The sequence below is a fragment of the Loxodonta africana genome, unplaced genomic scaffold, assembly GCF_030014295.1.
Source record: "Loxodonta africana isolate mLoxAfr1 unplaced genomic scaffold, mLoxAfr1.hap2 scaffold_792, whole genome shotgun sequence".
NCBI lineage: Eukaryota > Metazoa > Chordata > Mammalia > Proboscidea > Elephantidae > Loxodonta > Loxodonta africana.
This window is the reverse complement of record NW_026975531.1, coordinates 5,145-31,986: the sequence shown is the minus strand read 5'-3', so window position 1 is coordinate 31,986 and position 26,842 is coordinate 5,145. Positions and strand designations below refer to the sequence as shown.

At 46.0% G+C, this 26,842-nt stretch overlaps 1 long non-coding RNA gene across 1 annotated transcript; it reads left to right on the top strand.

Moving 5' to 3' along the window:
* Positions 1-25,844, top strand: LOC135230127 (uncharacterized). The gene is made up of 4 exons (XR_010320784.1): positions 1-168; positions 2,764-2,882; positions 23,718-23,808; positions 24,517-25,844. It is a non-coding gene; the product is annotated as an uncharacterized LOC135230127 (long non-coding RNA).
* Positions 25,845-26,842: the final 998 nt, after the last annotated feature.

The following is a 26,842-nucleotide window of genomic DNA, read 5'->3' as shown; positions in this document are numbered from 1 at the left end:
GACTTGGCCTGTGCTCTCCTTTGGCTGAGTGACATCGTGTGTTTCCTAGCAGGTGAAGACATTCGTGGAGAGAGGCGGTTTCCATGCGTGCAGGCAAAGTGTGTGCTGAGATGATGAGTTGCTGGAGACCAGGGTGGACTCTTCAGACCCAGAATAGGCCTCTGGCAGGTATGTGTCAATGTTTTCTGCCCATGGTACTCACCCGGGTATTTGCATACAATGTTATCAGCGGAATTAGTAGTCTCCAGAGAGGCTGCCACATGTCAACAAGATTCACCCGGCCAGGGTCCGCCCGTGATGTAGCTCCCCAATCAATGACTACTCTCTAGACCTTCCAGATAGACTAGCAGATCTTCTCTGCCCTTGGGCAACCAGTAGAGCCAGAGGCCTTCTCCCTTTGCTCTTTCGTCTCTAGGCACTCTGTCAGGCACTCCAAGGTGTGAAGTGACAAGGGGGAGAAGGAAGAGATTTCAGAGAATGAACACATACAGAGAGACAGGCAAGAGATGGTGAGTGGGGATGTCTTGCCTACTGATATCCTGAGGAAAGTGGGAAAATTGGACCCTGGCCTGCTATGACAATGCCCTGAACCAGTCCGCACCAGGGGCTCCCTTGTGCCTGCGTAGCCTTTCCCAGGGTGTGCTCAAATCCTGTGGCCACTAGGTGTCCTGGGTCACAATGGAGGGCCCTGTGTCATCTGCCTGTTGGGCTGGATCTCTGCCATTGGCTGAGTCTTTTCACCAGGTCCATCATAAGCTCCGCCCACTCTTCCTGTGGAGGTACTGTCTCCATGGTGATGGCAAAGAAGCCTGAGTTCCGCCCACCTGGCCTTGACTTCACCTACCTGGCCTGCTGACCCTCACTCAGACCTCTGTGTTGATCAAAATGAATGTCCGCCAGTGGCCAGGTGTCAGCATCTGGGATAAAGGATTCGGGACCTTGCCTGAGGCAGAAGGCAGCCTAGGTCTGCGGGTACTTGGAAGTCTAGTGACTTGTGACACTGCTGCCAGTGACAGATGGTGCCTCCCACACTCACATATCCCCTGGTGGCAGAATGATAGTGATGGGTGGAGAAACATGCCTCCGGAGCACACGTTCAATGCGGCACCAGCCAAAGGCCAGGGCCAGGAGTGGACATCGTGGAGCTGCATGGCGTGCCAGTGAAGGGCCCAAGGATTTCTCCTATATGTGGCAAACAGGTCATCCGTGTCCCCACGTCCATAAACCATTGGACTGCAGGGCCAGACTGCCAGGATTTCGGCCTTGCCATCGGAGCCCGTCCACATACACAGCGTTGCACCGGAGGCGGGGACATGTAGACAGCAAAAACTTGGAAAATGGCATCATCTCTTCAATTTCCCTAGCATCGGCCTTTTTCAGCGGCATGCTTTGTTTCCTAGTAGGATAAGGCACTGACGGAGAAAGGCAGGAGTATGTGTGTAGGAAAGGTGTGTGCTGAAAGGGTGACGATGTTGAGACCATGTTGGGATCTTTAGTCCCAGGAAAGGCCCCTGGCAGGTGTGGGTCAATGTTCTCTGCTCATCCGAGTTGGCGGGCGAGGTTTTCACCAAACAAAGCAGCAGTGGAATTATTCATCGCCGGAGAGGTTGCATCTGTCCACAAGCTCCACCTGGCCAGGGTCCGCCCCTATTGTATTGCCCATGTCAATCAACAGAAGCTAAGACCTTCCAGAGAGACTACCTGCTATTGTCTACCCACGGGGAAGCGGTCCAGCCAGAAGCCTCCCCCGTTTCATCTCCAGGCTCTCTGTCAGGCCCCTCATACTTGTGATGTGTCTCAGGGGTAGAAGGAAGAGATTTCTCTGAATGAACACATACAGAGAGGGGCCATAGATGCTGAGGAAGGGCGCCTTGTCTACTGATATCGTAGGGTAAGTGGAAAAGAGGTACCTGCCTGCTGGCCCCGTGTGTCGAACGTGTCCACATCAGGGGTTGGCTACTGTGAAATTATTCCCTGGTGCCCTCGATTTTCTGGCCAAAGACACGAGGGGCCGTTGTGTGTCCATGGGTACAATGGAGGGCTCTGCAGAACTGGCCGGTTAGGCTGGACTTCTCCTATTGGCTCAGTGTTTGTGACTCGTCCCCGTCAGAAGTTCCACCCAGCTTTCTGGTGGCTGTCTCCATGGGGATTGGGAAACAAGCCCTAGGCCCCGCAGTCAGCCTTCACCTGGCCTACCTGGCCTCTTTCCCCTCATCTAGACCGCTCTGTGCATGAAAGAAAGGATGTCGGCCACTGACCAAGCATCCTCATTTCCTTGGAAGGATTAGGCTCCTTGCCTGGGCAGAAGACAGCCAAGGTCAGCCTGAGCCTAGACACCTAGTGACCTGTGACACTGCAGCCAGTGATAGATGTTGATGTCCACGCTCAGGTATCCGCAGTTGACGGATTCAGAGTGGTCAGAGGAGAAGTGTAACTAGAGATCACACACTCATGAGGGTACGGGCCAAAGGTCAGGGAAAATAGCTGAGGTCGTGGAGCTCTAGCGGAGCCAGTCAAGGGCCCAGGCCTCCCTCCTGTACATGGCAAAGAGGTGCCACCCTCCGCAGAGTATGCTGCCACCCGCAGACTCTGGACTGCTGGGGCCCTGGATGCCCGGATTGCGGCCTTGTGTTTGGAGAAGTGACGTGCATGCAGTGTGCCACTGGGGGCTGTGGCCCAGCAGAAGCAAAATCTTGAAAATGGGGGCGTCAGTTGACTTTGCCTGTTCTATCCCTTGGCTGAGTGTCATCCTGTGTTTCCTAGGAGGAGAAGGCATTCGTGGAGAGAGGCAGATTCCATGTGTGCAGGCAAAGTGTGTGCTGACATGATGAGACGCTGGAGACCAGGGTGGACTCTTCAGACCCAGGATAGACCTCTGGCAGGTATGTGTCAATGTTTTCTGCCCATGGTACTCACCCGGGTATTTGCATACAATGTCATCAGCGGAATTAGTAGTCTCCGGAGAGGCTGCCACATGTCAACAAGCTTCACCTGGCCAGAGTCCACCCGTGGTGTAGCTCCGCAATCAGTCACCACTCTCTAGACCTTCCAGATAGACCAGCAGATCTTCTGTGCCCATGGGCAATCAGTAGAGCCAGAGGCCTTCCCCCTTTGCTCTTTCGTCTCTAGGCACTCTATCAGGCACTCCAAGCTGTGAAGTGACTCAGGGAGAGAAGGAAGAGATTTCAGAGAATGAACACATACAGAGAGAGAGGCAAGAGATGGTGAGTGGGGATGTCTTGCGTACTGATATCCTGAGGAAAGTGGGAAAATTGGACCCTGGCCTGCTCTGCCAATGCCGTGAAGCAGTCCGCACCAGGGGCTCCCTTGTGCCTGCATAGCCTTTCCCAGGGTGTGCTCAAATCCTTTGGCCACTAGGTGTCCTAGGTCACAGTGGAGGACCCTGTGTCATCTGCCTGGCAGACTGGATCTCTGCCATTGGCTAAGTCTTGTCACCAGGCCCATCATAAGCTCTGCCCACTCTTCCGGTGGGGAGACTCTCTCCATGGTGATGGCAAAGAAACCTTAGTCCCGCCCACCTGGCCTTGACTTCACCTACCTGGCCTGCTGACCCTCACCCAGACCTCTGTTTGGATGAAAATGAATGTCCACCAGTGGCCCGGTGTCAGCGTCTGGTATAAAGGATTCGGGACCTTTCCTGAGGCAGAAGGCAGCCTACGTCTGTGGGTACCTGGAAGTCTAGTGACTTGTGATGCTGCTGCCAGTGAGAAATGGTGATTCCCACACTCACATATCCCCTGGTGGCAGAATGATAGTGATGGGTGGAGAAACATGGCTCTGGAGCACACCTTCAGGGGGGCACCGGCCAAATGCCAGGGCCAGGAGTGGACGTCGTGGAGCTGCATGGCGTGCCAGTGAAGGGCCCAAGGATTTCTCCAATGAGGCAAAATGCAGATCAAGCCAAGGAACACAAAGATAAAGCAGCTGAAGAAATTAAAAAGGTTACTCAAGAACATAGTTAAAAATTTAATAAGCTGCAAGAAACCATAGAGAGACTGCAATCAGAAATTCAGAAGATTAACAATAAAATTACAGAGTTAGAAAACTCAATAGAAAGTAATAAGAGCACAATTGAGGAATTGGAAGGCAGAATTACTGAGATTGAAGATCAAACTCTTGGGACTAATATATTTGAAGAGAAAGCAGATAAAAGAATTTTAAATGAAGAAATCCAAAGAATCATGTGGGACTTTATCAAGAGAAATAACTATGAGTGATTTCAGTACCAGAAGAGGGAGGGCTAACAGAAAATACAGAGGGAACTGTTGAAGATTTGTTGGCAGAAAACTTCCATGATATCATGAAAGATGCTCATCGAATTCCACATAAGGTAGATCTCAAAAGAAAGTGACCGAGACACATAATAATCAAACTTGCCAAAATCAAATATAAAGAGAATTTTAAGAGAGGCTAGGGATAAAGGAAGTCACCAACAAAGGAGAGTAAATAATAAAAAACTTGGACTACTCAGCAGAAATCATGCAGGCAAGAAGGCAAAGGGATGACTTACACAAAATATTGAAGGAAAAAAATTGCCAGCCAGGAATCAAACCATAACCCTGGCCCTCTGGCCTTCGGACCCTCTGGCCTTAGCCCTCTAACTCTAGCCCCTAAGCCCTGAGCCCCAAAGCCCCTAAGACCCTAAGCCCTTAGGTCCTAACCCCCAAGGCCCTAAACTCTAACCCTAACCCAAACCCTAACCCCTATTCCCTAAACTCTACAACCTAAACACCTACACCCCAAAACACTACACATCAAAACCCTACACACTAAACCCTATACTCTAAGCCTCAAACCCTAAACCCGAACCTCAAATCCCAAACCCCAAACCCTAAACCTAACCGTAAACCCTAAACCCTAACCCCTAACCACCCTAACCCTAATGACCCTAACCCTCGAACCCTAACCCTCTAACGCTAACATGAAACCCTAATCCGAAACCCTAACCCTCTAACTCTAACCTCTAACCCTAACCCTCTAACCCTAGCCCTAATCCTAACCTCAACCTCCAAACCTAACCCCAAACCCTAAACCTCAAATCCCTAGCCCTAAACCTAAGAATGAGCCTAAGCCTAACCCTATCACTTAGCTCTAAACCCTAAACCATAACACTTAAAACCCTAACACGCAAAACCCTAACACCCTTAGCCCTAACACATTTAACCCTAACACCCTAAACGCCAAACCCTAAACACTAACACCCTTAACCCCAACCCCTAACCCCTAAACCCTAAACTTAAACACTAAACCGTCTAACCCTCTAACCCTAATACCCTAAACCCTAACCCCAGCCCCCAGCCTTAACACTCACTCTAAGCCTTAAACCTTAAGCCCTAAACCCTAGGCTCTAAGCCCTAAGCCCTAAACTCTAAATCCTAAAACCCTAAACTCTAAGCCCTAAGCCTAACCCTCTAATCCTAAACCCTAAAACCTTACCCCAAACCCATCCCAAACCCTAAACCTGAACCCTAAGCCCTAGCCCTAACCCCTAACCCTAATCCTCTAACCCTAACCCTCTAACCCTAATCTCTAACCCTAACCACAACACCCAACCCCAACCTCTGAACCCTGAAACCCTAACCCCCTAACCCCAAGCTTCTGAACCCTAAGCCTAAACCCTCTAACCCTAAATCCTAACCTTCACCCCCTCACACCCTCACCTTCTCACTCACTCACTCTATAATCTTCTCAACTTCTAACCCCTACACCCTCTAACCCTTCACCCTCTAACTCCCTCAATCTCTAACCCCCACCCTCTAGACCCCAACCCTCTAACACCCACCCTCTAACCCCAAACCACATATCCAAACAGACCCAACACCAACCCCAACCCTAAACCTAAACCCTAACCCCTAAAACCTAACCCAAACCCTAACGACTAAACCCAAAAACCCTAAACCCCAAACTGCAACCCCTAACACCTAACCTGTAACTCCAAACTCTAACCTCAAACCCTAAACCTAACCCTAACACCTAACCCCAACCAAAAAACCCTAACCCTAAACTCTAACCCCAAACCCTAACGACCCTAACTCTAACAACCTAACCCTAACATCCCTAAGCCCAAACCCTAACCCTTTTTGTTAGCAGCCATAGCACTTAACCACTAGCCACCAGGGTTCCATGAGCAGTCACAGGAATAGACACATGCACACCCGTGTTCACTGCAACATTATTCACAGTTGCAAAAAGATGGAAACAACCTAAGTGCTCGTCCACAGAGGAATGGATAAACAAACTACGGTACATACACACAGTGGAACACTACACGACAATAAAGACCAATGATGAATCTCCGAAACATCTCACACCATGGATGAATCTGGAGCGCATCATGCTGACTAAGTCAATCACAAAACGACATATACAGTAAGAGACCACTATCATAAAAACTCATGAAAACATTTACGCACAGAAAACAATCCTTGATGTTCACCAGGGAGACGAAGAGCGGGTAGAGAAAAGCCAACTAAACAATAACCAAAAAAAACCAAACCCAACTGCTGTCGAGTCAATTCCAGCTCATAACGACCCTACAGGACAGATTAGAACTGCCCCATAGAGTTTCCAAGGAGTGCTTGGTGGATTCGAACTGCAGACCTTTGGTTAGCACCGGTGGCTCTTAACCACTACGCCACCAGGGTTTCCAACCAAACAACAGATCGGTGGTAACTCTGGCGAAGGAAAGACGGTACACAAGACTGGGGAATCAACCTCAGCCTCACTCTAACCCTAACCCTAAACCACTTGTGCCCGAGCCTAGTAACCCCAGCCCTAACCCCAACCCCAACCACCTAAAACCTATACCCCTAAACCTAACTCCCAAACCTCTAACCCCCAAACCTGGACCACTAACACCAAACCCTAACCCCTAACCCTAATCCTCTAACCCTTCTGCATCTCTGGGCCTCTCGACTCTCCGTCTATTTTCTTCCTCCAAATCCTACTAACACTCAGTGGAATTTTGAAGTTTGAGCTGTGCTTTGCTTCTTGTTGTCTCCACCGGTCCCATCAAGGCACTGCATCATTTGCTCTGCTTCACAATACTATCTCTCTATCCATGGCTTAGAATCGCCTGACACTGGACTTCAGCGATTCGGTGCAAGGCCGCGAGAGGGCGCGCGCACCGCCGGTTCTGTTCTGCCCACCAGGCCCTCTGAGCATGGGAACCTCCTGGACCTAAGCCGGGACGACCTGGGTACCGCTCTAGTGGCGACAGCAGAAGCTTTTCTTCCCCAGGGACCCAACGCCCCAGGGCGCTCTCTCAATACTCCCATTAATGCTATGATTATCCTAACCCACTCCTTCTGTGCGACCTAGTGGGTCCTCTACCAGGCCCAGCCTTCACGACCCGCACCCCCCCGCCGTGGTCATGTACAGGAACCTGCAGGGCCGCGCCCTCCCCGCCCAAGCTCTGCCCCTCCATACCCTGATGCCCTGCAGGCCTCTACTAGGTACCCGCCCAGGGGAGAGTTGTCGCCCCGCACGGGTCGGGGGACACGAGGGAACATTCGGAAACCACCCCCAGGCACGAAGCCGACTGCCCGATTGCCCGTATTGAGACCATGTGAGCAGGGCTGCACCGCCAACTGGAGCCTGCAGGACATCACTCACGTTTGTCAGCTTCTCACCGCCCTCTGGGCTCCGGGTCCCAGAGCAGCCAATCCCCCGGGGGGGGGGCGGTCCGTCCGCAGGTGCTGGAAGATCGGGTTGGTGCCCATGGCCGGAGCGCTTAAAACCCTTAGAAACCCTCATAAACCGTCAGCTCCAGACTTTCAAATGTCAGCCTGAGAGACACCTAATCTCCAACCTAAAAAAAAACAAAACACACCCGTTGCCATCGAGTCAATTCTGACTCATAGCGACGCTATAGGACAGAGTAGAACTGCCCCACAGTTTCCAAGGAGCGCCTGGTGGATTCAAACTGCCAACCTTTTGGCTAGCAGCCTTAGCACGTAACCACTACGCCACCAGGGTAACCCACTGAACCCACTGCCACCAGGGTAGAGGCTCCAAATCCCGCCAGTGTGAGGAACCCTCAAATCCCCTCAGCACCAGAGACCTCGTCCACAGCTACCGCTACACAGCGCCGCACAAACGTTTAAGTTAACAAACAACATGGGCACTCAGGACCCCTTCCTGCTACCCCCACCCCCGCCACCCAGAGGGGGAGCGGGACCCGGCATCCACACTGTTAACACACACTGAATCGCTGCTGCTTCCACAAGGAGTAGGATCCCCGCGCTGCTCCACAGATTCCCAGGACCCCTTCCTTTCCCGGTGGGGCCGCGCCGACGCCCCAGCCCCGAGAGTAGACTAGCCAGGCGCGGGCGCGGGCGCGGGGTGCCTCAGCCTCCCAGGCACAGTGCCCAAAACAGTAAGGGGCAGCAGGGCCTTGGGCGGGGGATCCCTCTCTCCCCTGTCCGTGGCACCCTACGGAGTCTGGTGGGGGTGGGAGGAGGAATGGGGGCGAGTGCCCCGCCCTCAGTCTGGAATCTCACCCCCCGGGCGAACTCTGGGCCTTGGTTTCCCCCCTGGCATAGGGAGCAGGTGGGGGGCGGGGTGGGCAGGCCCCCATCCCCCAGCTTGGCCCGCAAACCCGCCCCGGGCAGAGGAGGGACCTGGGCGCAGCCCTGGACACGGCCTTTCTCCCCAAGCCCTTCAAGCCCCCAGGCCCGAGGGCACTCCGCAGCTGGATCCTGCGGCTGGACCCCCCCCGCCCCCCGCAAATCCACGGGGATGCAAATTTCGCAGACCAGCTGCGTCTCCCCGGCCAGAGGCTCCCTCTCGCAGCCCCTAGAGTGGCTGCGTCCGCCGGCCCCCACGCAGCGTCCGCCCCTGGGGATCACTCGGGACGGGGTACGCCGGAGGGGGCGATGCCAGCTGCTAACCCAACGTCCGGACTCTCCAACCTCTGGAGCCCACGGGATGCTGGGACTGGGAACCGCCCTCCTGGCGCCTTCCCTCCACACCTTCGAGGGGCCGGGCTTGTTCAGTCTGGGAGCGGGTCCCTCCAGCCAGGTGTCGGAGTTTCATACCTTTCAGAGAACACGGCACGGAAAGCAGCACGAACACCATCCTCTCTAAGGCGCGCCATCCGCCCGGGCCCCTCACCACCCGTCCGGGCGCTTCCGGGAATAACTGGCTGGACGGCGAGGAACATGGCTGCCGGCCCCCCCCAGCGGCCCGGGTGTGGGGCGGGCGTGGGGGGGTTGGGCCTCCAGAGGGGAGGGTGGGGTCTAGAAGCAAGGACAAGGCCTAGGTGTGCGGTGTGAGGAGACGGGAGACGTCAGGAGAGGGCCCTCTCCGGCGCAGAGTTAAGTATTGGAGGTGCAACGGTTAAGTGCTTGGCTAACTGAAAGGTGGGCCGTTGGAACCCACCAGCTCAGGGGTTGAAAAGATCTGGAGATGGGCTCCCGTAAAGATTCTAACCAAACAAAATCCAAACCAGTTGCTGTTGAATCAATTCCGACTCATAGTGACGCTATAGGGCAGAGCAGAACTGCCCCATAGGGTTTCTGAGGCTATAAGTCTTTACAGAAGCAGACTGCCATGTTTTTCCGCAAAGAACCAACTGGTGGATTCAAACTGTCCACCCTTTGGTTAGCAGCCGAGCTCTTAACCACGGGGCCACCAGGGCTGCGCCATAAAGACTGCAACCTAGGAAACCTTGTGAGGCAATTCTAAGTTGTCATACAAGGTTGATATGAGTCAGAATCTCTTGATGGCACACGACCATGATTGTACTAAGAAAAATTCCTCCAGGGCATCTGTCTACATGACCCCTGAAGCACATATGCATGCACGCTATCAAAGCAGTGCGGCCAAAGACAGGAAATTGGAATAGAGACATTATAGAGTGGACAGTGAAAAGTGATTTCTGAGGGGCATGCAGCTCAAGCGGAGGAGGTAGCATACAACTAAATGCCCTTCTCCTTCTATTGTTCAATGGTCTTGAGAAAGAATGTGTCCCAGGAATTAACTGTAGCCCAGGAGAACTTGAAGACAGCAAATACAGAGGACTGGTGAGGATGCTTCTGCAGTGGTCAGGGTGAGGAGTGATGGTGGTAGTGCAGGTGGGAACAGTGGGCAGGCTTGAGGTGAACTTTGGAGCTTGAGCTGCCAAGAATTGCTGGTGGATCAGATGTATGGGATGAGGGGAATGGAGAATCAAAGGTGACTTCTAGAATTCAGGCTACCATGAGAGCATGGTCACCAGAGCCATTCTCTACCATGTGGAAAACCATGGAGGAACAAGCTTGAGAAAATGACCAAAAGATTTTTTTCTGTACATGTTAGATTTGGATGTCTGAGTTCGTCCAAGTGTGGAGAACAGTTCCCAGCTGTGGATACCACTCAGACGTAGAGTAGTTTTCTGGGTTCTAAGAATTTGGAGATCATCAGCCTATAGCTGATTTGAAAGCCACTGGTGGTGCGATGATTATGCATTTGGGTGCTACCAAAAGGTCTGCAGTTTGAATCTACCAGTCGCTCCTTGGAAACCCTGTGGGGAAGCTCTACTCTGTCCTATAGGGTCCCTATGAGTGAGAATCCACTCAATAGCGACTTTTTGTTTTGTTTTGTTTTAATACTAAGCTCAGAAAAGTTGTGTGTCAGGGTTGTATTTTTTCACAATACTTATCCAAGCAGTTCGAATCTACCAGCCACTCCTTGGAAACCCTATGGGTCAATTCTACTCTGTCCTTTAGGGTCGCTATGAGATAGAATTGACCCAACAGCAATGGACTTAGAACTTGGACTTAGAGGAGCCCTTTCTTTGTCAAAGCTGAAAGTTTTAGTTCATACTTTTAAAAACTGCCATGTCTCATGTTACGTGGCTACCCTTACAGGAGCATTTTTGGTGCTAACTTGACTTGTCCTTGGTGAAGGGCTCTGTATTCATTTTCAAGGGCTGCCATAGTAAATTACCAAAAACTCAGTGTCTTTAAAAAAACATATAATCCATACAGTCCAAGAAGCTGGACTATATGAAGAAGAAGGGGCACCAGGACTGGAGGAAGACTCATTAACAGCCTAGACATGCAGATGACACAAACTTGCTTACTGAAAGTGAAGAGGATTTGAAGATGAGGATCAAAGACTTCAGCCTTCAGTATGGATTACACTTCAACATAAAGTAAACAAAAATCCTCACAACTGGAACAATAAAAAAATCATGATAAACAGAGAAAATACTGAAGTCGTCAAGGATTTCATTTTACTTGGATCCACAATCAACACCCATGGAAGCAGCCGTCAAGAAATCAAATGACATATTTTATTGGGCAAATCTGCTACAAAAGACCTCTTTAAAGTGTTAAAAATTGAAGATGTCACTTTGAGGACTAAGGTGTGCCTGAACCAAGCCATCATATTTTCAGTCGCCTCATATGCATCCTAAAGCTGGACAATGGATAAGGAAGACAAAAGAACAGAAACTTGAATTATGTTGTTGGTGAAGAATGATGAATATACCATGGACTGCTAGAAGAATGAACACACCTGTCTTGGAAGAAGTATAGCCAGAATGCTCCTTAGAAAGGTGGGTGGCAAGACTTGGTCTCACGTACTCTGGACATATTATCAGGAGGAATCAGCCCCTGGAAAAAGACATCGTGCTTGGTAAAGTAGAGGGTCAGTGAAAAAGACAAAGAGCCTCAATGAGACAGATTGACACTGTGGCTGCACCAGTGGGCTCAGACATAGCAATGAGAAAGGCCCAGGGCTGGGCACTGTTCCGTTCTGTTGTACACAGGGTCGCTATGAGTTGGAACTGACTCAACAGCACCTAACAAAAACATCATAAACTCACTAGATCTCCTGGGGATAGAATGTCATATTCACTGTAGAGTAGATAGAGTTTCTTTGTTTGTTTGTTTACCATATTTACTAATACTATGATTTACATTTGATAACTTCCACAATCTGTTGGATCGCTTTTCTTTGGAATGGACACAAACGTGCATCTCTTGCAGTCTGTTGGCCAGGTAGCTAGCTTCCAAATTTCTTTGCATGGTGGAGTGAGCATGTACAGTGCTGCATCTGTTTGTTGAACCAACTCAGTGGGTATTCTGTCAGCTCCTGGAGCCTTGTTTTTCGCCAGTGCCTTCAGTGTAGCTTGGACTTCTTGCTTCACTACTACCAGTTCTTCATCATATGCCACCTCATGAAACGACTGAAAGTCGACCATTTCTTTTGGTACTGTGACTCTGTGTATTCTTTCCATCTTTTGTGTGTGTGTGCTTTAAGTGAAACTTTACAAATCAAGTCAGTCTCTCATACAAAAATTTGTATACAGCTTGCTATGTACTCCTAGTTCCTCTCCCACTAATGAGACAGCACACTCCTTCTCTCAGCCCTGTATTCCCCGTGTCCATTCAGCCACTTTCTGTCCCCCTCTGCCTTCTCATCTCCCCTCCAAACGGGAGCTGCCCACATAGTCTCATGTGTCCACTTGAGACCAGAAGGTCACTCCTCACCACTATCATTTTCTACCCTATAATCCAGTCCAATCCCTGTCTGAAGAGTTGGCTTTGGGAATGGTTCCAGCCTTGGGCCAACAGAAGGTCTGGGGACCGTGACCTCCAGGGTTCCTCTAGTCTCAGTCAGATTATTAAGTCTGATTTTTTTATGGGACTTTGAGGTCTGCAATCTCACTGCTCTCGTGCTCCGTCAGGGATGCTCTGTTTCGTTCCCTGTCGGGGCAGTCTTCGGTTGTAGATGGGCACCATCTAGTTCTTCTGGTCTCAGGCTGATGTAGTCTCGGATTTACGGGGCCATTTCTGTCTTTTGGACTCATAATTACCTTGTATCTTTGGTGTTCTTCATTCTCCTTTGCTCCAGGTAGGTTGAGACCAATGGATGCATCTTAGATGGCCGCTTGATAGTGTTTTTAAGACTGCAGATGCCACTCACCAAAGTGGGATGCAGAATGTTTTCTTAATAGATTTTATTATGCCAATTGACCTAGATGTCCCCTGAAAACACGGTCCCCCAAATGCTGCCCCTGCTACTCTGGCCTTCGGAGCATTTGGTTTATTCAGGAAACTGCTTTTGATTTAGTCCAGTTATGCTGACCTCTCCTTTATTGTATGTTGTCTTTCCCTTCACCTAAAATAGTTCTTGTCTACTATCTAAATTTGCGAATATCCTTCTCCCTCCCTTTCTCCCCACCCTCATACCCATCAAAGAATATTTTCTTCTGTGTTTAAACTATTTCTCGAGTTCTTACAATAGTGGTCTCATACAATATTCGTCCTTTTGCAACTGACTAATTTCACTCAGCATCATGCCCTCCAGATTCCTCCAAGCTATGAAATATTTCACGGATTCATCATTGTTCTTGATCTGTGTGAAGTATTCCATCGTGTGAATGTACCACAATTTATTTATCCATTCATCTGTTGATGGGCACCTTGGTTACTTCCATCTTTCTGCTATTGTAAACAGTGCTGCAATGAACATCGTTGTGCATATATCTGTTCGCATAAAGGCTCTTATTTCTCTAAGATATATTCCAAGGAGTGGGATTGCCATATCCTATGGTAGTTCTATTTCTAGCTTTTTAAGGGAGTGCCAGATTGATTTCCAAAGTGGCTGTACCATTTTAAATTCCCACCAGTGGTGAATAAATGTTCCAGGCTCTCTACAACCTCTCCAACATTTATTATTTTGTGATTTGGGATTAATGGCAGCCTTTTTTTGCTGGAGTGACATGGTATCTCATTGTAGTTGTGATTTACATTTCTCTAATGGCATTTTTTTTTTAATGGCTAATGATTGTGAGCATTTCCTCATGTATCTGTTACCTGCCTGAATGTCTTCTTCGTTGAAGTGCCTGTTCCTATCCTTTGCCCATTTTTAAAATGGGTTATTTGTCTTTTTGTTGTTGAGTTTTTGCATTATCATGTAGATTTTAGAGATCAGATGCTGATCGGAAATGTTATAGCTAAAAACTGTTTCCCAGTCTGTCGGTAATCAGTTTACTCTTCTGGGGAAGACTTTGGATGAGCATAAGTGTTTGATTATTAGGAGTTATCTAATTTTTCTTTGGGTGCTTGTACATTGTTAGTAATGTTTTTTGTACTGTTTATGCTATGTATTAGGGCTCCTAGTGTTGTCCCTGTTTTTTCTTCCATGATTTTTATCATTTTAGATTTCATATTTAGGTCTTTGATCCATTTTCAGTTAGTTTTTGTGCATGGTGTGAGGTATGGATCTTGTTTCATTTTTTTGTGGAGGGATATCCAGCTATGCCAGCACCATTTGTTAAAGAGGCTATCTTTCCCCCATTTAACTGACTTTGAGCCTTTATCAAATATCAGCTAATAAGTGAATGGATTTATGTCTGGATTCTCAATTCTGTTCCATTGGTCTATGTGTCTGCTGCTGTACCGGTACCAGGCTGTTTTCACTACTATGGCGGTATAATAAGTTCTAAAATCAGGTAATGTGACGCCTCCCACTTTGTTCTTCTTTTTCAGTAATGCTTTATTTATCTGGGGCCTCTTTCCCTTCCATATGAAGTTGGTGATTTGTTTCTCCATCACATTAAAAAATGTCCTTGGAATTTGGATTGGAATTGCAGCATATCTATAGATCGCTTTCAGTAGAAGAGACATTTTTACAATGTTCAGTGTTCCTGTCTATGATCAAGGTATGTTTGTCCACTTATGTAAGTCTCTTTTGATTTCTTTTAGTAGTGTCTTGTAGTTTTGTTTGTATAGGTCTTTTATGTCTCTGGTTACAATATTATTCCTAGTATTTTATCTTCTTGGGGGCTACTGTAAATGGCATTGATTTGGTGATTTCTCTCTTTGATGTTCTTTTTGTTGGTGTAGAGGAATCCAACTGATTTTTGTATGTTTATCTTGTATCCTGATATTCTGCTGAACTCTTCTATTAGTTTTAGTAGTTTTCTTGAGGATTCTTTTGGGTTTTCTCTGTATAAGATCAAGTCATCTGCAAATAGAAATACTTTTATTTCTTCTTTACCAATCTAGATGCCCTTTATTTCTTTATCTGGCCCAATTGCTCTGGCTAGGACCTCCAGCACACTGTTGAATAAGAGTTGTGATAAAGGGCATCCTTGTCTGGTTCCCCATCTCAAGGGAATGCTTTCAGAGTCTCTCCATTTAGGGTGATGTTGGCTGTTGGCTTTATATAAATGCCCTTTATTGTGTTGAGGAATTTTCCTTCTATTCCTATTTTCTGAGAGTTTTTATCATGAATGGGTGTTGGACTTTGTCAAATGCCTTTTCTGCATCAATTGATAAGATCATGTGGTTCTTGTCCTTTGTTTTACCTATATGGTGGATTACTTTGGTTGTTCTTCTAATGTTGAACCATCCCTGCATACCTAGAATGAATCCCACGTGGTCATGGTGAATTATTTTTTTGATATGTTATTGAATTCTATTGGGTAGAATTTTGTGGAGGTTTTTTGCATCTAAGTTCATGAGGAATATAGGTCTGTAATTTTGTGTGTGTGTGTGTGGTGTCTTTACCTGGTTTTGGTATCAGGGATATGCTGGCTTCATAGAATGAGTTTGGGAGTATTCCATCTTTTTCAATGCTCTAAAATACCTTTACTAGTAGTAGTGTTAACTCTTCCCTGAAAGTTTGGTAGAACTCACCGGGGAAGCTGTCAGGGCCAGGGCTTTTGTTGTTGTTGTTGGGAGATTTTTAATTTTTTTAATTACCTTTTTCAACCTCTCCTTCTGTTATGGGTTTATTTAATTGTTCTACCTCTGTTTCTGTTAGTTTAGGTAGGCAATGTGTTTCTAGAAATTCATCCATTTCTTCTAGGTTTTCAAAGCTGTTAGAGTATGATTTTTCATACTAATCTGATATGATTCTTTTAATTTCAGTTGGGTCTGTTGTGATGTTGGGTAATTTGCTTCTTCTCCTTTTTTTCTTCTGTCAGTTTGGCCAATGTTTTAGCAATTTTGTTAATTTTTACAAAGAACCAGCTTTTGGTCTTGTTAACTCTTTCAACTTTTTTTTCTGTTCTCTATTTCATTTAATTCTGCTCTACTTTTTATTATTTAATTTCTTCTGTTGACTGAGGGTTTCTTTTGTTGCTCTCTTTCTATTTGTTCAAGTTGTAGGGATAATTCTTTGATTTTGGCCCTTTCTCCTTTTTGAATGTGTGCATGTATTGCTATAAATTGACCTCTGAGCATGCTTTACCTGTGTCTCAAAGGTTCTGGTAGGAAGTGTTTTCATTCTCATTGGATACTGTGAATTTCTTTATTCCATCCTTAATTTCTTCTATAACCCAGTCGTTTTTAAGCAAGGTATGCTCAAGTTCTGAGTGGTTGATTTCATTTCCCTGCTTTTTTTTTTGTTTTTGATTTCTACTTTTATAGCTTCCTGGTCAGAGAAGATGCTTTGCAATATTTTGATGTTTTGGATTCTGTTAAGGTGTGCTTTATGGCCTAATATGTGGTCTCTCCCAGAGAATGTTCCATATGCATTGGAAAAGAAAGTATACTTGGCTGCTGTTGGGTGGAGTGTTCTGTATATGTATGTGAAGTCAAGTTGGTTGATTGTGGCATTTAGATCTTCCATGTCTTTACTGAGCTTCTTTCTGAATGTTCTGTTCTTCACCAAAGTGGTATGTCGAAGTCAGCTAATATTATTGTGGAGCTGTCTATCTCACTTTACAATGCTGTTACAGTTTGTTTTATGTATCTTGAAGCCCTGTCATTGGGTGTGTATATATTTAATATGGTGATATCCTCCTGGTATGTTGTCTGTTTAATCATTATATAGTGTCCTTCCTTATCCTTTTTGGTGAATTTAACTTTAAAGTCTATTTTGTCAGAAATTGATATTGCCATTCTTGCTCTTTTTTGATTGTTGTTTGCTTGATATATATTTTTGCCATCCTGTGGTTTTAGTTTGTTTGTGTCTTTAAGGAGTGTCTCTTGTAGGCAGCATATAGATGGATCGTGTTTTTTAATCCATTCTTTCACTCTCTGTCTCTATTGGTGCATTTAGTCCATTTACATTCAGCGTAATTATGGTAGTTATGAGTTTTCTGCCATCATTTTGATATCTTTTTTTGTATGTTGTCGAGTTTCTTTTTTCTGCTTAATTTTTTGTACTGAGTAGTTATTCTTTGTATATTGTCTTTTCCTCTTATTCATTGTTGATTTTTTTTTTCCCGAGTTGTTATGTTTTTCTTGTATTTTATTTCGATGTGTAGGATTGTTAGTCTCCTTTTTGGTTACCTTAATATTTGCCATTATTTTTCTAACTTTAAACCTAACTTTTACTTCTTTCTATCCCCTTGACTATCTCTCTGTGTGAAAGATCTATGACTACATTTTTCAGTCCCTCTTTATTATTTTAGTATTGTCATCCTTTACATAATAACATCACTGTTTCCCTGTTCTGAGCATTTTTTTATCTTGATTTATTTTTGTAATTTCCCTGCCTGGGTTGATATCTGGTTGCTCTGTCCTGCATTCTAATCTTGGGTTGATATCTGATATTGTTGATTTTCTACCAGAAAACCCTCTTTAGTACTTCTTGTAGGTTTTTTTTTTTTTTTAACAAATTCCTTAATCTTCTGTTTATCTGGAAATGTCCTAATTTCACCTTCATATTTGAGAGACGGTTTTGCTGGATATAATATGATGCTGGCTGGCAATTTTTTTCCTTCATCACTTTATATAAGTCATCCCATTGCCTTCTTCCCTGCATGGTTTCTCTCAAGTAGTCTGAGCTTATTCTTATTGAGTCTCCTTTGTAGGTGACTTTTCATTTATTCCTAGCCACTCTTAAAATTCTCTCTTTGTCTTTGGTTTTGGCAAGTTTCTTTATAATATGTCTGGGTGACTTTCTTTTGAGATCTACCTTATGTGGGGTTCAATGAGCATTTTGGATAGATATCTGCTGCTCATCTTTCATGGTATCAAGGAAGTTTTCTGCCAACAAATCTTCAACAATTCTCTCTGTCTTTTCTGTTATCCCTCCCTAATCTGATACTTCAATCACTCATAGGTTATTTCTCTTGATAGAGCCCCACATGATTCTTAGGGTTTCTTCATGTTTTTTTAAAATAATTTTATCTGATTTTTCTTCAAATATATTGGTGCCACGTTATTTATCTTCAATCTCACCAATTCTGCTTTCCATTTCCTCAATACTGTTCCTCTGTCTACTGAGTTGTCTAATTCTGTAATTTTATTGTTAATCTCCTGAATTCCTGATTGCTTTCTTTCTATGGATTGTTGCAGCCTATTAAATTTTTCTTTATGTTCTTGAGTAAACTTTTTAGTTTCTTCAGCTACTTTATCTGTGTGTTCTTTGGCTTGTTCTGCATTTTGCCTGATCTCCCTGATCTCTTGAAAGTTCTGTATATTAACCTTTTGTATTCTACATCTGGTAATTCCAGGAAAACACCTTCATCTGGAAGATTCCTTGATTCTTTGTTTTGAGAGATTGTTGAAGTGATCATGGTCTGCTTCTTTATGTGATTTGATATTGACTGCTGTCTCTGAGCCATCTATATTATTTTATTTTATTTTTTTACTTTTGCCTACTGTATCCTAGCTTTTTGCTTTGTTTTGTTTTGATATGCCCAAATAGGCTGCTTGAGTGAGCTTGCTTGGTCATTTGCAACTTTCAAGATTTAACATCCTGTCACCAGATGGTTCGACCTGTTACCAGGTATATGAGCCTAGGAGTCCATTCACTTTTCTTGTATAGATTCAGCTCAGGTGTCTAGGTAGTTGGTCATCAATTGTAGGTCCTCATGTCCTATAGTCTTATATGGGGAGGGGTGATTGTTGTAGACACAGGTATCTGGTTGCAGCAGGGGGTCACACTCTGAACAAAGACGGGGGCTGAGAACCATCTCCCAAGTATCTGTGAGGAAAGTGCACCTCTGTTTCTATAGTGCACAGGTAGGTGGGTTCTGCAGTCAGACTACAGGCACCCTACGCTTTTGTTTGTAAGGACTGGGAGGCACCTGTTATCCTTGGACCCCTGTTGTGGGTGTCTAGATGATGTGGGTGGAGCCACCAGTCCTCAGGCCCCCAACGTAGGTAGGTGAGGACCCTGTTTAATAGGCAGAGCAGTGTCAAACATCAGAAACACACCTCTCCACCACAAGGTGAAACAGTTGAAGTTGGATACCCAGCACATACACCATTGCAGTAACAAGGGCCTAATCTCCCGAGATGGGCCTACACAGGTCCATGCAGGGGTGAAAGGTATTCAAAGTCTGTGGACCATTTGTGCCTGGAAAGGAGCTTCTTCTGTCCTGAGCTCCCCAGCTTAGTGGAGCTGGCAGATTATCTTTTCCCCCAATTGTTAATTTATTCCTTCTCCAAGGCCAGGAGAATGGCTCAGGCTGCACAGCAACACCTATCTCAGGTGCAGGGAAATCTACAGCTACTGAAGCCGTCTTGGGGGCTGAGCGCACAGTAAAACGAATGCAAGTACTTAGGTTTTGCCACCAGCACTGTTCTTCTCTGGTTCCGGAGTTGTGAGTAGACTGTGTGACTTGCTGTCTCCCCCTGAGGAAACTGCATCCTGAATGCTACTGCCAGCCCTGCCACTGTCCCTCCAGGGGACTGTGTCCAAGGGGTGCCCAAGAGACAGAAAGGGCTACATAAAGCAGAGACTCCATCAGCCTGAGACCAGAAGAACCAGGTGGTGCCTGGCTACCACCAATAACTGCACTGAAAGGGAACATAGCAGAGAATCCCTGATGAAGCAGGAGGAAAGTGGGATGCAGACCTCAGATTCCAGTAAAAAGACCAGACATAATGGTCTGACTGAGATGGAGGTACCCCAGAGGTCCTGACCCCCAGACTGTCTGTCAAAACTAAAACCATTCTTGAAACCAACTCTTCAGACAAAGATTAGACTATAGGACATAAAATGATACTGGTGAGGAGTGTGATTCTTAGCTTAAGTAGACACATGAGACTATATGGACAGCTCCTATCTGGAGTCAAGGTGAGGAGGGAGAGGAGAACAGGAGCTGGTTGAATGGACACAGGGAACACAGGTGGAGAGAAGGAGTGTGCTGTCACATTGTAGTGAGAGTAACTAGGGTCACATAACAATGTGTACATAAGTTTTTGTATGAGAAACTGACGTGGATTGTAACTTTTCACTTAAAGCACAATAAAAAAAAATAAAAGAAAATCTAGTATATACTCACAAACAACTTTTATGACCTTCGGGAGATGATGCTTTTCTTCTAAACTTATATCCTAAGATTTGCTGAAGCAGTGCATCTGCTCCCGTTGAGGAGCTGTATTTCTTCCTTGGGTGTTCTGTGCACAATAATGCCAAAGCAAACTTTCCTGAAGTCAGGTATCATTACCTGGATCTTCTGCTCAGAAATCCATGATGAATTATCATTGCCAATTACTAGCTACACAAAGTTATTTTAATTCACATATATGTACATACATATATATCTTCAGTTTCTCTGCTATGCATTCCTTTCTACCCACTCACCCAATTTCCAAAGTTCTAGTTAAGCAGCCCTTTTACTGGAGTGTCTATATGACATGGTCATTGTAGCTGCCGTGACTCTCCTCAAGCTTTCCGCAAAGAAGAAGTGCATTCTGTCACTCTGGTTCCCTGATGCCTAGCTGACACAAAGTATTGCACAGTGGCACCTTCTCTTACTCATTTCTCTTTTTTTGAATTTAAAACTCAAGTTATATGATGATTAAGTAATAGAAATGTTATAAATTTAAAAAGAAAAAGTATTGAGAGTATAAAGAGATTAAGAATGACAGCATGAGATGAGACAGTGAAAGATTTCAGGCCCTTCCCGCCTCCCTGTCACAGCTGGCAACCCCCAATAATCTTCGGTTTCTATATATTTGCTTATTTCATATAAGTAAGATCATACAGTAGTTGTCCTTTTATGACTAACTTTCTTCAATCAGCATGATGTTTTCAAAGCCTAGCAAGAAAGAATTTTCAAATTCCAACTATAGCTAACCTCAGTTTCTGCTATCATTCCCAGTTCTCCATCCTTTCTCCAACTAGTGTACCCCCTTTGTCTTTTCTGTTGCTGCCCCATTCTGCCTTTCAGTGGGTCAGCCCTGCTTTCTGCTCCCTCCTTGGTCTCGGTATCCCTCTAACACACTGCTGGCAGGTTCCGTCTCTGGATCTTGTCTCTGGAGCTTTCCCTCCATCCAACACACATGACCTAGCTCTATCTCTTTCTGGATCCTGAAGTCTACAGTCTTTCCCACATATTCACAAACATACACAGACCTTTAGGTTGACATAGGCAACCCACCCAGACACACCCAGTTAAGGTGGTTGTGTGCTGTCTGTCTGAGGTTTCTGGCATCAGGTTCTCAGATACGGACATCTCTTTCTGCCTCACGCTGAAGGAGTTCCTCTAATAAGGACAAGGGCTTCTATTCCGAGAAAAGCAACTTTAATCCCCTACTGTAGCTTGGTTAAGAAGGGTACAAGAAAGAGGTATACACGTAAGAGTCTTAACTAAATATACGCATTCTTCTCTTTAAGTATAACTTCTCCGTAAAACAGCCTTTCAGTAAAAGAGGTTGAAAAGAGGTGAGCATTGCTCTCCTTTGAGCGTTTACACCCCAAATTTACTAAGAAAAAAACCCTCATAGAAAACTTCTTTCAATGACGTCACACATTTATTATGAAGTTTCAGGGGAATGAGGTCATTTCTAAGTTCCGAAGGAACAAATTCATTGGAATTCAATAAATGTGGAATTAAAGAAAAATAATTTCTTAAAAAATGAACTACCATAAACAGTGCCACTTTACAATAGAGACTTTGTCTTCCACAGCAGTGCCCCCAAAGGGTGGTGGGTCTCTGGGGAAGAAGAAAGAAACCATGGGGTCTGCAGAGGTGGAGGATGTGGTGATGTAAAGGCCTCCAGGGGTCCCTATGACCAAAGCTTTGGGGTCACAGGTGAGGATAAGGACCCTGAAAGCTCAACTAAATCTACTATTCTCAGAGGTCTCTATCCAAGAGGAAAATGCCCAAGAATCAACAACATTCCAAGCAAAAAGCCCAAGTTCCAGGCCCAGGAAGATTCCAAAAGCATCAGAGAGCTCTTTTCCTTCATCTTCTACCGAGCAGACCTCTCACTCCTCCAGCTACAGGGCTACTTCAGAGAAACAATGGGTCAGGTGCGCATATTTCACCCAGGTGCGCACAGTCAAGGGGGCGGCGGTCGCTTGGCAGACCAAAACCTCCTTTGCCCCCGTGGGCAAGATGCCCCAGGTCTTTGAGGCCGAGCTCTCTGAGGAGAGCACCATCGGCTCTGCCCCCAGTCTGGCCAACACTGAGTCCCTGGTCAGCACCCTGGAGCCCTGGCAGGAGGGGCCCCAGACCTGTACTTCGGACCCCACCGACCAAGGGGAGGAGCATGGGGAGAGCCCCCGCGCAGCCACCCCGGAGTGGCTGGTGACCCGTGAGCGTGGCTTCCGCTGCGTGGCCTGCGGCCGCCTGTTCCAGTCCCGGGAGGCCCTGGTTGCGCACGCGGCGCATGGTGTGAGCCAGAGCTTCAGCTGCCGGGTCTTCTTTCAAGAGCTGCTGGAGAGGCCGCTACCAGGCTCAGTCCAGGGGAGGCCCCAACGCTGCCACCTGCTGGCCAGGCGTTACCTGATGGCCTCCAAGAAGAGGGAGGTGAGGGAGATGAGAGCACTCTGCAGGCGCCTGGAGGAGCAGCTGGAGAAGCAGAGAGAAGAATTGAAGAGGCTGAGGCACCAGCTGGACAGGCTGCAGAGGCAGGCCAGGCCGCAGAAGGTGCAGCACCAAGGCCAGAGGGGGAAGGACCTAAAGACCTGCTAGCACCCTGGGACTAGGAGGAGCAGGGCCTTGGGGCTGGAAACGTGGGCCCTTCAGGAGAGACCTCCATTCAGGTTCGTTTAACCCAGCTCCCCTGGAAGATCTTAGCCTCCTTCCCCTGTGACCACCAGCCTTCCACCCTAAGGGCACAAAGACCTCCAGCCCTAAGGAAGAAGCCCCAGATAGCTGAACACAGACACCAGGTCCCCTCAGAGGCTCCCCTGGCCCAGGAGAGGACAGGACAGGCCTCATCTTGATGGTGAGGTCTTGGGACCCCTAAGGATGAGCACAGAGTAAGTAGGGAAAGGGGAATGGGATTTCAGTGGGACTTGGGAGGCTAAGGGGGACCCTGTTGAGGTGTGATGGTGAAGGGGGTATCAGTGAGTTCTTTGGAGGAGAAAGAATCAGAGAGATGGCAGGGTGTCAGGAAACCTGCCTGCAGGTGAGCAGTGGGCATAAAGCCCTAAACCAAGGACTCTGGGTCCCTTCCCAGCAGCATACAGGCAGAGAAAGAGGTAGGGCTTGGCAGGAGGAGTGGAGGGCCCGGTGAAGGAAAATGAATTCACCCCAGCCATGTCTTCTGGTCTCCTAGGGTGAATTTGGGGTTCTGATTAGGATGCATTGTTGTTGCCTCATTAGGGGAATGTAAGTGGGAGGTGGTGTAGAAAAATCCCCCTGGGTGTTAACCATTTCTGGATAAGAGTTGATCCAGTGCTTACAGGGTATTTCTTGTAGAGTATGTCCTCGGGTAAGGGGTAGAGCTTTGGAACTTTTTCTTCTCCTTTAAATAAAGCTGTACATTCCAGTTCTTGACACGTCAATAAATCTCGTTAATTCCCCCCCCCCCCCGTGGTCAAATCTGTTCTGTCCCGAGGTCAAAGAACTGGAAGAAAAAGGCCGTCTGAGATGAAAGAAGCAAAAGAGAGGAGAGGGTTCTTAACCTGGGGAGAACAGCGAGAACACAGGTACGGATGTGAAGAGGGAAATTCAGGCCCAGGCTCAACAGTGGACAACAAAGACCAAGTCTCAGTCACAACATCAAATCCCAGGTGTGGGGAAGCCCTGGACATGACAGGGATGTATCCATCTCTCTGGGCGATGAGACCGCAGAGGGCAGAGGAAAGGAGGGCAGGACCTCTAGGATGGGCACCTCCATCCACAGTCTGTCCTGTGTGTATGCCTCAGAGTGACAGAGACAGCTCCTGTGAGGGAGAGGGCCACAGGCAGAGAAGAGCCAAGGTGTTCAGACCAGGTAAATTCTGCAGTCTCCTAAGGATCCAAAACAAAAAATCAGAGATTCTCAGAGGTATCAGGGTGGGAGGGGTTGGCATTCCCAGGCTGGGGAGAGGCTGTCTGGGGAGGTACTGCTTTCTGAAGTCTTTTGATCAACATCTTTCTTCTTAAAAGCTACTTTCCCAGTTGATGTCCTCTATGCTCTAGGCTCAGACCTGAAAAGGGCCTCGAATGCACAAAGGCGGGTTATACAGTGGGTCAAGGCAGGGAGGAGGTGGTACCAGCACATCCAGGAAAGAGAATTTTCCGGAGCCTCATGAGTTACCTAGTGAATCGCACATGGTGTCCAGCCTTCTACATTTAGCTGTAGACATGTGCTTGCAAACGTGTTTGAGGGGTAACTCTACTGACTTCCCAAAATTATTTTTGGTCATTTCCAGTTATAGAGACCAGAAGAGCTCACTGGTTCCAAGAACAAGAAGAAATGCACTGGATCTGATTATTACTGTCTGTGGTGTGCTCTCCTTCAAGTGATTCAAATCTTTTGTCTGTCATTATAGAAAATTTTCACCTATTTAAAATATCTAACGAAACACATTAAAATATACATGTATCTATGATGTTTATCAATTTCCGAAGTTCTGAAATTGTTTTTTATTACATTTTCAAGATTACAGATTTGTATGACAAAAAAGTTACATCAGGGTCCCACCCTCGTATGTAATTTGCTCCCACTCCCACAAGGTATCCAATGTTAATAGACACATATGTGTCCTTCCGTACACTTCTCTGCAGGGACACATATACACAGTCACAGGTACACAAGTACATCTGCTGGGATGTTTGCTTTTATGGAAACTTGGTCTCACTCTATCCACATTGCTCTTGCCCCTTCTTTCACTTGACATTCTACCTTGATTCTCTGTAAGTCATTAGATATGGCACTAACACTATATTTTTGGGTCTTTAACTTACATGAATAATTTAAATAGATGATATCAATTCAGTACACTTTATCTGGACTTGTACATGTTGTTGTTAGAAGCTATCAAGTCAGTTCTGACTCACAGTGACCCTAGGCACCACAGAACAAAACTCGGCCGGTCACTGCAATCCTAATAATCGTTGCTATATTTGAGCACACTGTTGCAGCCATTGTATCAATCTCATTGAGGGTCTTCCTCTTTTTCCCTGGACCTCTGCTTTACTAAGCATGATGTCCTTTTCCAGGGACTAGTCCCTCTTGATAAGATGTCCAAAGCCATCCTTACTTCTAAGGAATATTCTGGCTTTCTCTGCTCAAGACAGATTTATTTGTCCATACATAACACCACTAAAATGGAAACATTATCATCCATGCTTTTTAAGTCCACTCTTCCTGCATGTTCTAACTCTCCTCCCCCTGTTCTTTCCCACAAGTGAATCCAAGGTAATTCAGGTTAACAATGTGGTAAGTAGTCTCTCTTATCCTTCTTAAACAAGCCCACACAGACTTGCATGTACCCTCGTCTTCTCATTTATACACACACATAAACATAAACAGGTATTCAAGCATATTCAAACAATTGATATTGTTTAACCCAGATGTGCTCATTTTATATACATTTCTCTGCACCTTGATTGTTTCAGTAATACTTCCATAATACTTTATAGAGATTTCTCCCACTCAACTACTACAACTCTTTTTCATTCTAATGACTCCCTGTTTTCTTGAGGATGTAGCTTTACCATAAGTTCTCTATCATTCCACCATCAATGGACAGTCAAAGTTTGGTCATATTAATAATAACTATCCTTTCTATACTATAGGATTTGTTTCTGTGGAATAGACTCCACAGAGTGAGATTTCCAATTCAAAGAATGTTAAAAGTACAGAGCCATGGCCATGTCTTTCCCCTAGAGGCTGCCATAATGCACCTCTCCAGCCACCTCTCAGGGCATCCTTCTCCCCACAGCCCAGCCAGCCATAGGTGGTGCTGATTTTCAAATTGTGCCAGTTTCACTGGCAGTTTGATATTTTCTGAACTTGGACTATGTTTACTGGGCATGTGGATTTACTCTGAATGAACTGTTTGAATTCACTGCTCATTGTTCAAGTGCGTAACTTTTATCCTTCTGTGTAAAATGGAAATTGTTATTAAGGCTTGTCATCTCCATTTCACATGATTTCCCAAATCTATGATTTGTGTATCACATTTTTGCAAGCTTTGTGCCCCAGAACGATCACTTGAGTCAGCACCATTTATTAAATAAATATAATTTTCTTGAAATACGACCTTTGTAAGTTATTGTGACTTCTTAACAGATTTTGTTTCATTGGTCGACTTGTCAGCTTCTATGCTATGTAATATCAATTTGTTCTGTTACCCGAAGAGGTAGACACCTGTCACTATCCTGCTTTTTCATGTTTTACTTTGGTAAAACCGCCCTGGTTTTGCAGCGATTAAGTGCTCAACTGCTAGTCCAAAGAAAGTGTGGCAGGTCGAACCCACCAGGTGTCCCCAAGGGAGAAAGACCTGGTGTTCTGCTCCCATAATGATTACAACCTAGAAAACCCTATGGGGCAGTCAAATGGGATCGCTTTGAGTCAAAAATTGCCTCCAAGTCTCGTAACAACAGGAATATTCTTTGTTATCTATTCTTTGTTATCTACTGTAGTATTTGTAGCATATGATTACTGTATACAGTTCAAAAACAACTATCTTAATATTCCGGCTAGAAATGCATTCCACTTATATATTAGTTTTAAGGACCTCCATTTAATCG